The sequence below is a fragment of the Jaculus jaculus genome, chromosome 2 (assembly GCF_020740685.1).
Source record: "Jaculus jaculus isolate mJacJac1 chromosome 2, mJacJac1.mat.Y.cur, whole genome shotgun sequence".
Taxonomy (NCBI): Eukaryota; Metazoa; Chordata; class Mammalia; order Rodentia; family Dipodidae; genus Jaculus; species Jaculus jaculus.
This window is the reverse complement of record NC_059103.1, coordinates 214,423,005-214,429,525: the sequence shown is the minus strand read 5'-3', so window position 1 is coordinate 214,429,525 and position 6,521 is coordinate 214,423,005.

Sequence of the window (6,521 nt, the reverse complement as noted above, 5' to 3'; positions counted from 1 at the left end):
ACCTGGGGAACCAGCCTCGAACCGGGGTCCTTAGGCTTCACAGGCAAGCACTTAACCGCTAAGCCATCTCTCCAGCCCGCAATATTGTTTTTTTTTTTTTTTAAATTTTGTATTTATTTATTTGAGAGCGACAGACAGAGAGAGAAAGACAGATAGAGAGAGAGAGAATGGGCGCGCCAGGGCTTCCAGCCTCTGCAAACGAACTCCAGATGCGTGCGCCCCCTTGTGCATCTGGCTAACGTGGGACCTGGGGAACCGAGCCTTGAACCGGGGTCCTTAGGCTTCACAGGCAAGCGCTTAACCGCTAAACCATCTCTCCAGCCCCGCAATATTGTTTTTGATTCACTATTTTCCCTGGTGGTGGGAGCCTCAATGGCTTCCATTTGGCCTTTCCAACCATAATAGCCGTTGTTCTGCCAACTGCTAAGTATATCTATCCCAATTATGCATTCTGGGACTGGGAAAATAACCACAAGGTGCGTTCGGGGACCCACTGGACCCACTGTCAGTTTAACATTTGCCAAAACTCCATTGATCACCTGACCTCTGTAAGCACATACTTTAACTTAAGGGCCATGGTGCTTTTTGGGGTCTCCTGGAATCAATGTCAATTCAGAGCCAGTGTCCAATAAGCTCTGAAAGTTCTGATTATTTCCTTTCCGCCAGTGTACAGTTATCCTAGCAAAAGGCCACAGGTCCCTCTGAGGAAGGATAGGTATAAGTTTAATATTGAAACTTTTGGCAGTTGTAGGAGGGTCCTTCCCTGAGGGAACCCCGCCAACCCTTCAATCAAGGGGCTCAGGATCTGTAAACTGGCTCAAGTCTGGAAACTGATTAAGAGGTCTTGATTGTCTGTTGCTATAATTCAAAGTGGCTTTATGTCCCCTTGCTCTGGAACTTTTCTGCTATACAGATCAAGAAGAAACTCAGTAGGCTTCTTATCTATTTGACTTCTGGGAACACCATGATTAATCAGCCAATGCCAAAAGTCCATACGAGTCATACCTTTATGTGCATAATTTTGCCTACACTGTCTATTATGAAAAACAAGTTCACCCCACCTTTGGCGATTCAGCGCTGCCACTTGGCCCTTGTTACCCCGAGATCCAGTTATGCCCATTGCATCTAAATCACCTAATGCAACAACTGCAGCTCCCACTGTGAGGTCTTCTTTACATAAAAGACCAATGATAGGGGACTTTAAGTATGCTGGTGATCCCCTCACAAATCTGTTTCTTATGGTTTTAGTGAAGGGCACATCTTCTGGTCGCTCCCATTGTGGGGGCAAAGATGAGTTTACATGGCAAATCCACTCCAGCATTCCCAGTTCTCTGAGCTTTTTAATCCCTTCATCAACATTAAGCCAAGGGATATCAGGCAGCTCAAGCTCATTCACAGTAGGTCATCTTTGGAGCCATACTTCAGCCACCCAACCAACTAAACTCTTGGCACCCCTTCCAACTGCATGAGCTGCATTGTTATATCTAAAATCTCTGCTCACTGGGCCCATTTCAGTAAATCCAGCCTGATCCAATTTTATGTTCCTTCCCCCATCATCCCACACCCTTAAAATCCATTCCCACACATATTCCCCATGCTTCTGCCTGCACAAGTTAGAAAACTCCTGAAGTTCTTTAGGAGTGTATCTCACCTCCTCCTGTGTCACACTTTGTATCTCACCTTTAGGAGCCTGCCTAGCCTTTCGTCTGGTTATAGGCCTAGAGGCAAAGATGGGTGGGAACTGAGAATCACCAGCATTTTCTGCTGATTCCTCAGACAAAGAGGGATGAACTCCCTCAGGCAAGGGTGGGGAGGATAATCCTTCAGGATGTGGGGGTGGGGATACAACTGGTGGTAAGGGAGGGCAGGTCATATTTTCATCCAAAACATCTTCTTCAGAATCTAACACTTCAATGTCCCCAGGTTCTTCAGGGTCTTCCCATACATCACCATCCCAAGTCACAGGATCCCACTCTTTTCCAATCTGTGCCTTCACTTTAACTTCTGATAGTTGGTGAGGCTGGGGTTTAAGTTTACGTTGCAAGTTAGCCAATCTCACAATGAGAGCTTGGGTTTGGTTTTCTGAAATTTGAGCCCTGTTCTGGCTAGAGAGGAGACTCTCCTCCAGGGCACCTTTAGAAACCTTGAGATCATGTATGTGGGTCTTAAGCTTGGAATTTTCCTTTTTGAGCTTCTGCTGTTCCCTCAGTAGTTTGTCCAGAGATGCTAAAAGCAACCAACTAGCCTCATCACTGGTCTTACTTTTCCACAAATATTCAAATGTTTTAAATACAGAGTCACTAAATTCCTTGCTCTTCACAAGACATGACTCAGGGTCACCAAATACATCTATCTCATGGAGTTTTTTAAATAGTGCATGAGCAGAGGGTGGACATCACCCCCTGGCCAACATAAGGTGGACCACAGCAACAGGAGGGTGTGCCAAACATTGGCATGGGGAAACTGGCTATAAAGCTCATAAGCCCACCCCCAACAATACACTCCCTCCAGGAGGCATTAATTCCCAAATATCCATCAGCTGGGGAGCTAGCATTCACAACATCTAAGTTTATGGGGGACACCTGAATCAAACCACCACATTCCGCCCCTGGCCCCCATATTCTTTCTGCCACCTCTTCCACAATGGACCCTGAGCCTTGGAGAGTGTGATAGAGATGCTTTAGTGCTCAACACTCCTCCATCACATCTTCTCAGCACTATGGTGCCTTTTGGGTCATCCTAGTGGTCACCTCCATCTGAAAAGAGAAGCTTCTCTAACCAAAAGTGAGAGTAGCATTAATATATGGGTGTGAATATTAAAGTGCTTACAGGACAGTTTGGTGAGCAAAATATATGCATTTTGCCAGATAAGAACAGGCATTACACTTTTAATGCTCATGACCTCCCCCATCATAGGTTTTTGGTTAGGTTTTCAGTACCAGGCATGTATTCCCTCCTATAGAGAAGGTCGTCATTGTAAGACCCCCAAAACGAGGACCCCACGCTCTGCCCGGATATGGCGACACCCCAAATCACTCACGAGAAGCGGTCTTGATGCAAACTGCAAGAGGATTTTATTCCAAGCGCGCTGGGGCCCACAGTCATACACTGCGCAGGGGTAGAGGACTGCAGAGCCCCGAACGCAGGAACGGGACAGTTTTTATAGGGTTTCTAAAAAGCCTGTGCATTAGACCAATCATTTTTTTAATATCAGGAGCCCGTGGGGTGCGAGCCAGTCAGTTTGTGCCACTCCATAGTTTCTAAGCCAATTAGTTTAATTTGTTCAAGCCCCTCGTGGACCAATCAGTCTCTTATGACCTTGGTGGTCAGCATTTGCGCAGGTCCTTGGGTGGGAGTAGCAGAGTGTGGTATCAGTCTCCTATGATCTTGGTGGTCTGAGGCAGGCTGCTACAGCTTATGGTGCAGGCTACTAAGGCTTACAGTGTGGGCTATTAAGGCTTATGGTGCAGGCTATTTACGGAAACCAAATAAGTGGTTTACTTTATTACTCATTTCCCATCCTTGAGGGCTATCTCATGCCCTTTTTACCTAGTTTTATATTAGGAGCGGGCTCTGATATAATGAGAAGAGGGATTCTTTACTTGCTTTTAACAGAGAGTAAAGCCTGGAGTTTGAGGTATGCAGGGGCCCGCTTAAGCTCCCTTTGGAGCGTGATAGTATTTCTGGGCTTCTGAATTCTTGGGCCTTTCATCAGTCCAATTAGAGAGCAGTTGGTTTCCCCCATAACAGACATGCCAGTACTGCACCTGTTGGCTCATTTGGCCTAGCTAGCCAAACTTGAGGCTTGCAGTGTCCACTGATGACTTCTGTCTCCCATAAGGCTGCATGCAGTGCATCTTTTTCCAGCTTTCTGTCAGCTGGTCTACCAAGAGAAGGTTTTTATCTCATCTTCAGTTTGATTTCTCAGTGACCTTGCAGCCCAGGCATGTGGAATCTTCAGGAATAGGGTTTTACAATCTATTCCTGGTGGGAAGCCAAGAGCCTTGGCAATAGCCTATAATATTTTAGGGGCATCAAGGACCCCTCTGGCCAATAACTCACTGGAAGGTATCCCATCCCTGTCACTGAAATTTTTCTAGTAATAGTCTATGGCTTCAGGTATGCCATTATCCAAAAAAGTAGGTTATCACATGGCTTATTCATAATATCCTGAATTTTGATTACCCCTACATTCCTTGTACTCAATATGAAGCCCTGACCTCTCTTAGGCCATTCCACCCACAGTAGTCTGTCCATCTACTTATATATATACAGAACCATCCCCTTAAGTCCACCCCTCTCCTCCCTCCCTTATAGTACAGCCCTTTTTTTAGCTTACTGGCCTCTGCTACTGATTTTTACTCCAACTCACACACAAGTCTGAATATCTGTAACTAGGATCCACATATGAGTAAAACATGTGACACTTGGCTTTCTGCAACTGTCCAGCTCTTGTCTGAGGACTACAGGCTTATCCTGAGGGCAACTGCCCAGCTCTTGTCTGGCTAACCTTTTGGAAACTGCTTCTGAATCCTTGTTACCCACCCCGCCCCCACACCCACCAGGGAATTGCACAGCTGAGGCTCTGTTTGTGCATGGCACATCTGTGTCTGCTAGGCCAGCATCCTGTCACTTCCTGTGGAATTTTTTTTTTCCAAGGTAGGGCCTTGCTCTAGACCAAGCAGACCTGGAATTCAATATGTAGTTTCAGGGTGGCCTTTAACTCACAGCAATCTTCCTACCTCTGCCTTCTGAGATTAAGGGCATGCACCACCACACCTGGATTCTAATTTCTTGATTTATTTCTTTCTATAATTATTTATGAGTGGGGGGGGAAATGAAAATAGGCACACCAGGGCTTCTAGCCACTGCAAACTCGAGACACACAAGCCATCTTGTGCATTTTGCTTACATGGGTACTGGGGAATCCAACCTGGGTCCTTACGCTTCTCAGGTGAGTATCTTAACACTAAGCAATCTCTCCAGCCCTAAAGTTTGTCTTTTTCTTATTCTGACTCTTTTTCATCAGCTCTCACAGAGGCAACCATTCACTATTCTGCCACCTTATCTGGAACTCCTGGTGAAATTCTTTCAGGTAATTGGAGAGCCAAGCCAGGGTGAATGGGATGGAAATATCCCAGGCCCTAGAAAGCATTGCCCAGACAGGCTCCACAGCACTGTTTCTGGAACCCTGAGCCCTTTCAGGCCAGGCTATATGCAGATTTTGCCAGCACCTTCCAAACCTCATTTGGAGGGTTCAATTGTTTTAGATATGGGTCCACCAGTAAGATCTCCAGTGAAATGGCTTATGTGAGAGTCTGAAACCAGGGCAAGAAGGAACTGCCTGTTCCAGGGCTCCTAGCCCCCAGCGGAAAGATTTGCTGTGAGTGCGCTTTCCTCAGGGGAGGCTGACGGGCCTCGGGGCTGGAGCTATGGCATCCCCATGACCAGGCCTGGACATGGTGCCATCCACAACTTCCCTGGATGGAGACTTCAGATATCCCAGTGAAGTCACCTATCACAACATTCTGTGCACTCTGTGCATACTGTGCACAAACCTCATGCTCTGGCAGGCAGTCCAGTGTAGCCAGGGCCAATGCAGGCAAGGTTGACACCCACCCAGACTAGGCAGATCCACTGGGCAAGAGACAGCCTGGCTCCGGGCAGTCATGAAAGGATGGCATGCGGACTCTCCTAAGCACCGTGGACGTAGCCTTCTCACCACAGCTGTTTCCCCACCTGAGCCCTCATCTGAGAGCAGACTCCACAGCACTATTGAATTTCTCTGCTGCCAGTTGGGCTAGCTCTGGAGTGGGGCCAGCCTGTGCTTGGAGGGAGAGGAGAAATCACACACACATCCTGAGGCCTGGCTCCTGGGCTACATGGAGGGCAGGGCGACTGGACTTGTTTCTCTCGAGGGCTTGCTACTGAGGGATCCAGTGTTCTTAAACCAGTCCTGTGTGTGTGAACCCTGGACCAGTGGCTGACACCAACAATGCTTTCATCTTACCTCCCTTCCTTTTCTCTCTCTGCTGCCTTAGGGTCTGGTGGGCTGCTGCTACTTCTCCTGAGACATTTCTTGCATGTTGAATCTCATGTTGGCATCTGCTTCTAAGGAGCCAAACTAATCAGACATCTTTGCCTGACTATGGGAAGATCCACACCATTGGCCTGAACCGAGCCTGCCCTGAAGATCACTCAATGCCAGGACTACTGGTTTTGTTTTTGTTTTTCAGTCTTGAGGATTAAACCCAGAGCCCCACAAATGCTAGGTAAACTATCACTGCACTATACCTCCAACTCTTCTATACCTCTTGAGACAGGTTCTCACTAAGTTGTCCAGGCTGACCTTGAACTCACTGTGTAGCTCAGACAGATCTTGAGCTTGATCCTCCTGAGAAGGCAGGATTATAGACTTGTGCCACCTCCCTTCACCCTGGTAGGATTACAGGCTTGTGCCCTGGTAGACTTCTGACCCCATCCATTCATGTTGGACTCCAGTGCAGCTTCACTGCCCCAAG